Below are 12668 nucleotides of genomic sequence, written 5' to 3'. Positions count from 1 at the left end.
TGAAAGTTTACGAAGGACATAAAGTAAGATGGAGGACAGTGGCCGAGTTTTATTGGCATGGAGCCAACACAAGTGGTTAGTTTCTTACCATTTTTTCCTTTTGAAATCTACAAAAGCCACCAGAGATACAAAGTTATTGAAATCAAATTATTGTAATGCCATGATACACAATGACATCATGCAGGGCTGAATATTTTCCCAACAGTAGCAATGTTATTATTCCTTGACATCCCGGCTGACATCCACCGCCCAAGGACAGGTTATGTCCTTTTGTGTTGAGCATCATTAGTAACTTGGCATGAATACCTCTGCTGCTGTTCTCAAAATAGACTCTTAAAGATATTCTTGTTTACAGAATATGGACAAAACCGCACAAAACAGTTGGCTTTCCTTCCAATAAAACGTGAAATATGTAGCAGGATTCAGCAGCATTAAGTAGGCCAAGCAAATGTTTCCAGATTAAGCAAAAGCCAAAGTGACGCACAAGCCTTGAGACATCTGGACACAAGTATGTCAAGAATGCCAGCATTCTGTTTTCATCCCAAATGTGTTCCAGTAGCATTAAAAATGTATGAGCCTTCATCAGCTGTGTTATCTCTCAATAGCTAAACACACGAGGGCAGTGAATCTCTGTCATTCACACTTTTTTTAGGCAGTTAGTCGATAGTATTTTCATATACCTCAAATGATTTGATTGATGATTTGAAGAGTACCGTATTTTCCGGACTATAAGGCGCACCGGACTATAAGGCGCACCTTCAATGAATGGCCCATTTGAAAACTTTGTCCTTATATAAGGCGCACCGGACTATAAGGCGCACCATTAATGCATCATGTCAGATTTTTATTCCAAATCAAATCATTCTCCATTTTATCTTTTTTCTTTCAACTTCAGACGCAACAAATCACAAAATAATGATCCATAGTCTTTTTGATTCATGATTCATTTACTTATGATTGATTTCATGACATAATGCTTCAGGCCAGTTTAAATTTAGGAATTTGGTCCATATATAAGGCGCACCGGACTATAAGGCGCACTGTCGGCTTTTGTGAAAATTTTAGGTTTTTAGGTGCGCCTTATAGTCCGGAAAATACGGTACATTTTGTCACTTATCATTCTTCATTGATAGTCTACAGGTCCAAATTGTCAATTGATCTTTATTATTTCTTGTAGCAACACAATTCCTGCATTCCTATTCCATTAATTCATGCTACCTCTGTCTTAAATTTATTTTAGTTTTTGCTAGTACAACACAAATAACCTTGCCTGCAAACTGAGTTCTCACAGTATTTGTGTGTTCACACAAGAATCCAACTTGTACCGATATTGATATTGTGAACTCCTTTAAGTAATTCACTTTTTTTTTTTTTTTTTTTTTTTAAATAGTACTGAGTAGCCCAAGCATTTTATTGCCAATGACACAGTCCTTATATATTTTTACCTGGCTATTGAGCTACGTCTCACTAATGGTAATATGCTGTGATTTCTGATTATTCTTAGCTTTAGGAGTCACATGTGACCACTGATTTGTCGACCAACTTGTCTATCTGCAACCTGGCAGCCCATTTGAATAGAGTGGACGTGTATCATTATCAGGGGATCGCTTATGGCCGAGGTGATACAACAAGAGACTCTCACCTAATTAGCGACTTGCCCACTCATGCAACTCTTTGGTTCAGCTGAGAGTCATAGCCGCGCCAAAATGACGCAGAATATTTTGACGGGTGCTGACCTGACCACACCACATCCTTCATAAAAGAGCCGGCAGTGGAAAGCTTTCACAAGGCCTTACATTCAAGTCAGACCATCTCTTGCAATGTCTACTTCAATTTATTGCGGAGGGAAATAAGACCACTCTAAGCCACTTAAGAGTTTCCTTCAAGGAGATGTGGAGGACATTGTGGTAGGGGACATGCTGCCAGTGTCCCCCTTCTCCCATAATTTGAGGTTTAAGGGTGCATAACTATACAGCAAGGACAGCCATCCAAAGTCTAACAGAATCCGGATTTTATCTTATTATCATGATGGAAGACCACTTTAGTTGGTCGGGTTGAAGCAAGGCCCTCTACGATGATCTAGAAATTTATGAGCATGTACAGTAAAGCCCCCACATTTCACACTTCTCCTTAATGGTGATGCAGCTTGGTTTTATATTGGAAGGAAGTGGCACATAATGGCAGCTAAACGCTAAACAGAACCTTTTGGGAGAACATGGAACAAAGCTGGGCACTCAGTTGAATTCCCCTTACTTAAATTTTGTCAGTTTTGTCCACAGAGACCCTGGTCTTTTTTTTAATGGCTTTTTAGCCTTTCACCCACGTACAGACTATGTTTTAGCCAGGTTCGCTAAAATCTGACATTTTGAAAGACTGCAGCCAGAGTAAAGACGTTTAGTTAGGAAATTACATGCATGAACTGATTTTATGCAAAGACGAACACGCGTGCATACAATTCAGTCTGATATTATTTAGCTTCTTTTTTAAATGCAATTCAGCCGGTGCAAAAAACGTACGCTACGTGCAGAGTTGCCATTATTGTTCTTTGTAATTGCCCCCTTCGCCCTTCTCGCTAGCTGATGAACAGAAATGGTCTGTAATGGCATTAATGTAGACTAAGATTTAAGTATTAAGTAAAAATACTGTTGTCAGCAAAAACCACACGCTAGCATAGTTTCCGTGGCAGTTGCACATTTTTTTCAACGCTCTTGTGACAAAGCAATCCACTCATGTTTGCATAAACTCTTGAGGTGACATTTTATGCTACAAATATTTGGAAACATATGGCAGCAAAATATTCTTGGTTCCAAACGACCTTGACAAGCCGGGTTTGGTTGTTGTGTGCGCTTCCTTAAGGCTAAATACACAAAAATGTCAAACTTCATTCACAGATTTCTGTGCTAGTTGGCACGGAGTAGTGGTGGTTCAGTCATATTGTATTCACATCTCTGGGAGAAGCAGTATGCTCCTGTGACTTGTTTAAAATGATCCCAAAAAAATCTCCAATTTCAAGGTGGATTTTGAACACCAAGTAAAGGTTTATGAATTAAATATACACTGAATGGCAGTGGGCCATAACACCAAATTTTCTCCATCCATATATGTTGATGTTATGTCTCTTAGGAAAGTCCAACTTTTGGATTGCACTTTCCATTCCCATGAGACATCCATTAGCTCCACTTTGGAAAGCTGTGGAGAAATGATGATCCTCGATGGATCCCTAGAGGAAACAGAGCATTGCAACCTACTCTGTCAATATATCTCCCCCAATGAATTATGCAGTGGTTAACCTCATAGTCATTTATTTAAATACAGTTAGACGTTAATTAATTTAGCTTAACTAAAGGACCAAATGACGACAAATGATAACACAGAAATATATACCTTTTATTTTGCATGACGTTGCCTTGATGAGTTTGATAATAAGTGATATATTAAATTGAGTTGACTCATAATTGTTTCCAGTGTTTATGTTGCAAAAATAGGTTCCTTTCATATCCAACAAACCTCTGTCAGAGAGATATGGGAGGATCACGAGGCGCCAAATGATACAAAGTCCTTATGGAAGTACTCTTGATCTAAAGTATAACATTTATATTTAGTGCACATTGAAAAGCTGTCATCAATCATCTCATGAAGATTTCTTTTTGTAATTGTTTCAGTTTCATTTCCCCTCTCGAAGCCAAATATCTAAACTTCCTCCACAACAGCTGTCGGAGCATTTTAAAATGATGCGGATATAATCTGTCAAAAAAATTGAAACGAGATATTTGTCGTCTGCGTTTTGTAGCCGGACTTCTCCAAGAAGAGAGTGGTAATAGCTGTCATTTGGAAGTGATAGTTATGTTTACTTTTTCCATCTCCGCCACTTGATAAAAACCTGAGACAGCTGTCCCCAAATTTCTCATATTTTCTTTTCCCACATTTCCCATCTGTGACCTTGTGTCGACACATGTCAAAGGTGGTTTGTCTTCTTGACACTGATCCTCTACTCAAATGTTTCTTTTTTACACTACAGGAAAATCTTTCACTTTCATCATTTTCCTGCCAACTGTTGAACACATTTTTCTCTCTTACCGCAAACCAATTTATGTATTGTCAAGTGGCTTTTGGAGTTACAGTGAGATTAGATTCGCACATTAAATTACGCGAGGTTGTTGCTGATTTGACGAGATACACAATCATGAGGCATACTAAATTTTGTAAACGTCGCCTCGCCATTTTTACTTGTTGCCTGTTGAGTTTAGATTATATTAAACCGCTGTATTAGAACATCTCTGGTCATACATTTTATCTGGTGGAAGAGTTGTAGTTTGAGCTGAGGGAAATGGAGCCCATGACGGTGGCTTGCTCGAGACAGACGTTGAGCTCCGACTCTCACAGATTGTTGACCTCTACGAGAACACCTGCGGGGCCAGATTATTAGGTAATGAGTCCCTGGTGAGAACATCAACCTTCCTGCCAGACGCTCTCCATGGGAGGCTGTGGCTGATTTGGGCAAGGCAGTAAATTATATCACGTATTTTAATGCAGCTGTGCTAGTTCATGTTCACCTCATTGTCATACTTCCAAAACTTTGTTGTAAGGTTCCCATCGAGGTCATCTGATTACATCTCTCCTTATACAATTCAGTGCTTGATTCACATTGAAAAATGAGGCAGATGGGAATTATGGTAGTTATAGTAGCATATAATTTTGTGTTGTATATTTAGTGATGGAAAAATGAAGCTTCATATTTGCTTCATGAACCAGTAGATGCAGATTTTTGGTTCCTCTGTTCAACATTGGGTTGAAAGTACACTGACTCGTCTTTTCATAAACTGCTTTATTTAAAACAGCAGTGCCATCAAGAGAAGTAAGAAAATACTACAGCTGGTTCATGTAGCAACTTTGAAGCTTCACTTTAACCCATTGCTAATATTTTGGCAAATATTCAAAATATTGCAAGTCAAGCCAAGTTTATTTATATAGCCCTAAATCACAAGCAGTCTCAAAGGGCTTCACGTATACAAAACAAATTGACAATTATTCTCAAAGCATCCCCTGATCTTAAGCTCCCAAGAGGGCAAGGAAAAACTAAAAAAAAAACGACTAGGGAAAAAATGAGATGCGAACATAAAGTTGATACTTTAAAAAATAACTAGATAAACTATTAATTGTTTTAATCCGAGGCAATGATCATATCAATTGTCTTTGCCCTTGTTGCTGCATTTTAAATACTGTAGTGTGACACACAGTACATGTGCAGTTACAGTTGAAGCTCAATGACATAGTAACACAGAGAGGAAAAAATCACAGGTCAGCAGGGCTCACAGCTGAGACTTTATGGCAAGATTTACACCCTGTGAGAGTTTACAAGCAGGGTGGGGGGGGGGGGGGGGGGAGCAGGGCTTGGTCAACCCTTCTGTTGGACAAAATGGAACAGGTTATTCTTATCCCCCTGAATTTCATATTGAGGAAACCCAGAGAGTCACACTTCTGACACTTGTATTACACAAGGAGGTAACACATTTGCCCAGTGCACAAGGCAATTAATCTTGTCAATGTCAAGTACATTGGGAGAGGGGCATGAAACAAAGGTTTGACCTGATTGGCTATGAAACAGTCTCACATTTGAGCCGTTGGGAAAGAGGAAGGTTACGGGGGAAACGTTTGGCACTCGCAAGGACAGATGCATCGTGTTTTGATTTATCTGTCTGACTCCTCCATGTTCCCAGAGAGGCCCAGTATGACTACATCTGCGGTTGTCCAGAATAAACGTGCATTAATTGGCCCATTAATTACAGGCCTGAATGCGAGGGGGCACGACATGGAGAGGATCACTTTGGTTGCATATTGTTCTCCACCTTTTGAAGTGTGTTTGCGCACGTGTGAGAAGAAAGGGCTTTTCGGAAAAGGCTAATGTAGGTCAACACGTCCTATGAGCCTAGGACAACTATTGTTCTTTGCATCATGGCCCTCATTCATACTGTATATTCCAAGACCTTGAGACGATCCCAGACAACAGAGTGGCACCACACAGCAATGATACGACAATGACTTAATATTTTTTTGCATTGAATTCATTGTTGTGTTACTCCACCCGAAACTCTGATTTACTTTGTCTAAAACATATGAAATTGATATTTTATTATGCCCTGCAATTGTCTGACGACCAATGCAGGGTGTACACCATCGTTCGCCCAAAGGGTTGCTCCTGCACACCCCCGATTCTAATGAGGATGCCTTTTTCAATGTATGCATAGTTTTGTTGATATTGGTGGCAATAACATTAAATGTGGTCAGGCCAGCCTCCAGTCAAACCAGCAGCCACAATGATTGTTCATACATCTGCAACGAAGCCGATGTATTATTTGGCCTTCATTTTAAATGTGGTCCTGCAGTGCATTACCGATGTAATTAGATGGTGAGCTATTGCAGTTAACTTTGTGTGCTCCACAGGTCAAAACTTTGATTAAACTGCTCAATTGTTAATAATTTCATAAAACCATGTCAGAAACAACTCTTGTTGGGCAGCGGTAGCGCCAAAAACATAAACTTATCTTTTCACAATTATATCACCATGTCTTGATTTTGTTTTTCCTCATTGGTTATTCAGCTTCAATATTCTACCACAAAAAATCTGACATAGGACTTAAGAGGAGTGACAACGGGAGTGACGTGTCTTCCGTCCATTGTTCCTCCTCCATAATCTTTGTCTAAGTTTAACAACACCTCGGTTCTAAACCTGGCTGATATGTCACCGGGCAGAGGGCCAGTGGCCCCTGTGACTCCTCCAGGTTCGTGCTTCACACCATGGCAGCAGAATGATCTTTCTCCGGCGTCAAATAGTCTAGCTATGCAAAGATGCTCTGGTGGCATTTTGGGTCACTTTTAAGGTGAAGGCAAGGAAATGCTGAGAATGTAAATACTTTCAAAAGGGCATTTCACATGCAGGAGGCACGGATTGATGCATGCCCCTTGGTAAGCTCTGTTTATGCGGACTGTTGCCTCAGCCAAAAGGCGGAGAGATGGCACAGAGAGCTAAGAGCGCAGGGTGGTTGAGGGTGGGGGTGGGGTTGGAGGCGGATGCGGTTTTGAGGTTGTTTGGGAAGAAGATGCAGCCCGGAACACTGCAGAACACACAGAGGTGTGGTTATGGGAGGTTGACACTTACAGCCTTTCTATCCAGTTGTCATACTTCATGCTCTCATCTTGCCCGTGACCAATTTAGACACATTCATCTGCGTCCACTGTAATGGCATGCTAGGAAGCCACATTTGCAATGGCCTGATATTATACACATGGAATGTAGGACCTCAGTGTAATCTGTTATGTGCACGGTGAGTGATATGAAGCATAAGACTCGCTACAGTCCAACGCATGGATCTTTGCACAGTGCATTTTCTCTGACTTCAAATATTTGGTTGGAAAAATGAACCACAGCGTTTATTCAAAGTAGATCTTTGAGCCTGTCCTCTTCACTTATTGGAGAATGCATTAATGAAACACCCGCACAGTGTAAACATAGGAAGGGGAGCAATCTGGATGAATAATGCAGCCAAAAGTCCAGATGAGACTGTGAAATTTCTGCTCGCCAAGACTAATAACGGCATCCATTAGGGGCTGGGAAGATTCTAAAGGCAAACAGGCAACCAGAAACAGCTTGCATTGAAACACTGCAAAGACATTCATCTGATACCGTGGTTTAATGTAGATTTATCATCTTCACCGCATAAAAATGCAAATTCCCGTAATATCATCACCCCCTCTTTCCTCTCCTTAGCAGTTGTTAAAGTCAATGAGCTCTTAAACCTCATCACTGAATATGTGGCTGTTGTTAAATAGACACCCATGGGACTGCATTGGCTTTGTTCCTCTACACATCCACTGTCTGCATTTCCTGTTTGCCTTCGGCTCTGTTCGTTGTTTGCCTGCTGTGCGGCGGAGGCAAGAGCTGTGAAGTTTTCTCAAGATGCTCAATAATGTTTTGCCCAATGATAAGCTACTCCTTTATATGCCCACCTGTGTCCCTTTTGTGTGCGAGGCTACACAAAATCAATTGTTGGTGCTCTCCTAATTTCCCCCCATTTCCTCTCATTCTTTTTCAGCGCTCTCTGACCAATCTCCTTTACTGTACATACTCAGAGTCTAATTGCCGCACTGCCTAATTAGCGATGTTACCCAACATGCATCATACATTCATGCATCGAGCCCATCCATCCTCTTTAAAAGAGAGCTTTCAGGCTTCCTGACTGGCTTTGCGGTGAAGCTAGTTTGCCATCTAGTGGTGAGGGGAGAGGTGCATGACTGAATCGAGCAAAATGCCTTCATGGAAGGCTTCAGCCAGGAGACTATATATGCACAATCTCGGCCAAGTGAGCTCTGTCTAACGTCGGCTGCAGTGTCAGCCATCTCTTTATACCACCCTGAATATTTAGATGGCTGGGAGTTAAAGGGGAGAATTGTGTGCCAGTCAGAATGGTAAAATGCTAAGCTGCATTTGAGCCCCTGCCAGGCAGCTGTCGGCTTTGCCGTTCTCTTCCTGCCCCATCCTCTCCTCTTAACCCTCAGTAAACAACTGGAACAAATCCTATTTTATTGAAGCTTTTACAAAGTGCAAGGGATCTCTGCAAGCTCCAGTGCCCGGCCAGGCTCTTTCCTCAGTGTGTGCAGTGTCCTGAGGTGGCATCCAGCATGGGCAGTCAAAAGTCGGCAATTTGCGCCATCTATCCATAATTGGAGCCATAATGAGGGGGAAGTAAAGCTGGGGTCTCTGCATTGTGCTTTTTATGACAGTTTCAAGAAGTGTAAGTTTTATATATTTCACAGAACTGCTGGAAAACTAGATAGTCGAGCTGCAAACGTGTGCATTTACTGAATCTGTTTTTATGTGTTATCAGAGTAATCGGTTCTTAGAATGTGTGCTTTAGAAGGCTTGGGTATGTTTCTCCGTAATTAAAAACACAGAATTTTATGGTTTCTAAAGATCTAGACAATTTAGACTAGGTCATCACCCCATCTGAGTCGTTTGTTTTCGGCGTATCACTGAAGTGAGGTCACATGGTTGAACTGAGTTGACTCACACTCTTAGTTGTTCCTCCCAAAGATGTTTTATGCGGGGAATTTTTAATTAACTTGAGGATATTAGTACAAGTTTTGTGCACGTTTGTTTACCAAGCAAATACAGCTGCAGCAAATTTCCAGTGAACTCCTGTGCAGCGTTAAGACAAAAGCTCAGGTGGCCTGAGTACACGTCCCCGGAGGCAGACGTGCTCTCTGCTCAGGCAGAAAGAGTGTGAGTGTCATATGAGTCTTTCAGTCAAGAAAAGGTCAGCTCTCCTATGAGCTACATAACATTGGAGCAAATCAACTTGCCTCGCTAATGTCAGAAAGTTTAGCCTCCGGGACATTAAACTTGGTTGTCACACAGGAGACGAGTTGAGGAAATGAAAAGCAAAGATTTCTGCTGCCAAGAGCATCGACGGTCGATGTTTGGACTAGCAACCGGGCTGCGTGGAAAGGTCAGGATCTGGTAGACAAATACAGGGTTAGGTCTAATTTGTGACGGATGCTTTTTGATAGACGTCAAAGGAACTTTTTACAAGCCCAAAATTCATTCTGCAAGCGAACCTGATACTTTATCCCCAAATATTGTAGCTACCGTATTGGTAATCACCAATGCTGTCAGTTTGAGGCGGCCTAATAGATTTGTGCAGCGCCGTCCCTCTATGAGGACTATTAAATAAAAAAACAAATCAGCCTTGTGTTTTTGTGTACGGCTGCCAATAAATGAATGCCATTAAAAAGATAACCTACTACAATAATTGGAGATAGTGAATGACCTTGTCATATGACAACACAGCATAAGTGATATCTGTACCGTGCGAGAGTAAGTGCGTCCGGCTTGAGCTGGATCCTGTTGAGCTCATTTCAAAACTCCTTATCTCGTGACCCCGCTCGACAGGGGCATTCGCCGGGTGTATTACCTCTTATTTTCACGCTAGATTTGCGTTATTGCCAAAAAACACATTCTGCTATCTTCATTTTACACCATAGAGGTGATTCTGGAAAGCATGATCAATCAGACATGAAAAGTCTCACAGAATATGTTGACATTTGGGATAAGTATTATGGAATCATCCGAAAGGAGTGCCTTGGCAGTGTTGCTGTTGTTGTTGACTTTGCTGTATTTTTGAGGCATGTGTTGCAGGACTGGGCTTCGTGTTTGCTCTTCTCTTGTATGCTTAACAAGATGCTGCAGAGCTGAAGACAGAGGAGGGGTGGGATTCATGTGGATTAAGACAGAAGTTTCAAATTAAAGCAGGCATCTTTGCTGTTGGTGTCTGCATACAGCTTTACTAATAATATTGTTGAATCGGCACTTTGAGTGTATTATATCTTACTTTTTATGGTTTGCTGATTTTTAGAGAGGATCTGAGCAATACCTGTGCATCTGTAATTTAGTCATGAAGCTTTCCATGATCTTTCCTCAATTCCACTCCTCCGCAATCCTGTCGTCTTTGTCCTTTTCTTTCTCAACCCTTCATTCTCCCTTTTCCTCCCTCATTCTAATCTTCTGCTATGACCTGAAGGAGGGCTTCACACTGTGGCGCTCAAATAATAATCACGCACGAGGATGTTTTCAAATTTAGAGGACACTGAGCGTTGCATAGCAACAGAGATTGCCACGGTGATCTAACAGGCAGTGGAAGTTGGGTGTGCAAGAAATGGCTTGTGAGGCAACAGGAAATGGAGAGATGGCAAGAGAGAGAGAGGGGGAGAGAGAGAGGGAGAGAGAGAGGGAGAGAGAGGGGGAGAGAGAGAGGGAGAGAGAGAGAGAGAGAGAGAGAGAGAGAGAGAGAGAGAGAGAGAGAGAGAGAGAGAGAGAGAGAGAGAGAGAGGGAGAGGGAGAGAGAGAGAGAGAGAGAGAGAGAGAGAGAGAGAGAGAGAGAGAGAGAGAGGGAGAGGGAGAGGGAGAGGGAGAGGGAGAGGGAGAGAGGGAGAGAGGGAGAGAGGGAGAGAGGGAGAGAGGGAGAGAGAGAGAGAGAGAGAGAGATGGGATACACACAGGGTGGGTACTGAGGTGGTTATGCAGTAAATTAAAGTTTACTTTGCTGGGAGGGATGATTCACACCAAGTTGGCTCACTTTGTTGAGGCATGTAAATTACAATTACTGTCATGTTGACATATTATTCAAACATTTATGCAAACATCGGCGAGCGTTACGTCGATGGAATGCAAAGCTTTTGTCATTCAACAATGCCCTTAGAACTGCAAAGATTCTTCTACATGAAGCAATTTTTTTTTCTCTCATCTTTTTTTCATGTTATCCCACATTCTTTTATTTTCTGCAGCTAGAATATCCTCTTCTAGTGTGGTGCTTATTCCTGATGCCTGGAGACAGCTTTGGACTGTTTTTCACCTCTGACACAAATATGCACTTGAGCATTTACACTTACACAGAAAAAGATCAGACCTGTGCTCATAGATGGATTTCTTTTTAGATATCTAATACTTTCTATATCTTTTAATTACGATGTAGACTAAGAGATTGAAATTTAAGAACAAAACAAGTTGATGAAATTCACTCCGGACAAATGAAAACTGGGGGCCTATGATTAAAAAAGACACATAAATGTAGCAGACCTGGCAACAACACAGAACTGACAACAACTGAAAGATGACAGACAGTTGGAGCTATAATTACACAAAAGAAAATCCCACATTCTAAGAGACAAAGTGACATGAAATGACGGATCACAAAAAGTTTCAGTGCAAGTGATTACTGCTTTGGTGAGTACTTTTTTTTTCTTTTTTGTGTTATGACTTTCCATCTAAGTATTTGTCTTATTGAGGATTAAGCCAAAAAAAAGTTTAAAATCTGATCTGGAATATTTTTATCAAATGTGAAATAATGACCCTATGAACCATTTAAAAACTGAATGTTAGCTTCAGGCTAATGTTTATTTAAATGCAAATCACCCCCCCACCGAAACCCATTATTAGCTTTGAGTTTATTTGTTGAGCACTGTGACTGGACTACCACTATTTATCTTAATTAGAATATGCAAAGCACACGGTCAGTATGCACTTAGCAGTTGAAAGCAATGTTAGGGCAAATGTGTAGAAAAGATTCCAACGGTTGAATAATTTATGCCTTGCTTAGAATAATAACATGAAATATTCATTTGCTAAATTACTTATCTCTGTAATCGGCATTTGTTACGATGTTGTCGGTAGAAAGGGTTATGATGGAGGTCAGAACGGTCACAGGGAGCATTTATGTATTTAGTTTTTACATATATTCATGTACAGTGGGTTGGAAAAAATCTTTATAAAATGCTGTCTGAATTGCTTATATGGTACATTTCTAATAATAATAATAATAATACACATACTTCCCGTCTTAGTGCTTATCATAACACATTGAAAGGTAGCGCTCGCCATTGCTACCAAGGAAAATATTCTAATGTCTCATTTCTATTCACCCTCATCCTTGTAAAAGTTCATCAAAAGATGTATCGGCACCTTAATGATTAAGATTGAAACTGACTGTGCTGAACCTTTGCTTATTTTCTTTAGATGTCCAAGTCATCTTTAAAATGCACGAAAAAAATAGACAGATGATTAAACAGTACAACCGACAGAGCTTGTTGAATTCTGGTCTTTTGTCGCTGTTGCTGTC

General features: G+C 40.9%; 1 protein-coding gene across 5 annotated transcripts in view; it reads left to right on the top strand.

The window, feature by feature from the left end:
• The window catches only part of LOC119134386 (collagen alpha-1(XIX) chain-like), a 76620-nt gene that overhangs the window by 22806 nt on the left and 41146 nt on the right, over nucleotides 1-12668 (top strand). The gene's annotated exons all lie outside the window — the stretch shown is intronic.

This window comes from Syngnathus acus, chromosome 15, assembly GCF_901709675.1.
Source record: "Syngnathus acus chromosome 15, fSynAcu1.2, whole genome shotgun sequence".
NCBI lineage: Eukaryota > Metazoa > Chordata > Actinopteri > Syngnathiformes > Syngnathidae > Syngnathus > Syngnathus acus.
The sequence above is the reverse complement of the archived record's forward strand: the minus strand, read 5'-3'. Positions and strand labels throughout refer to the sequence as shown.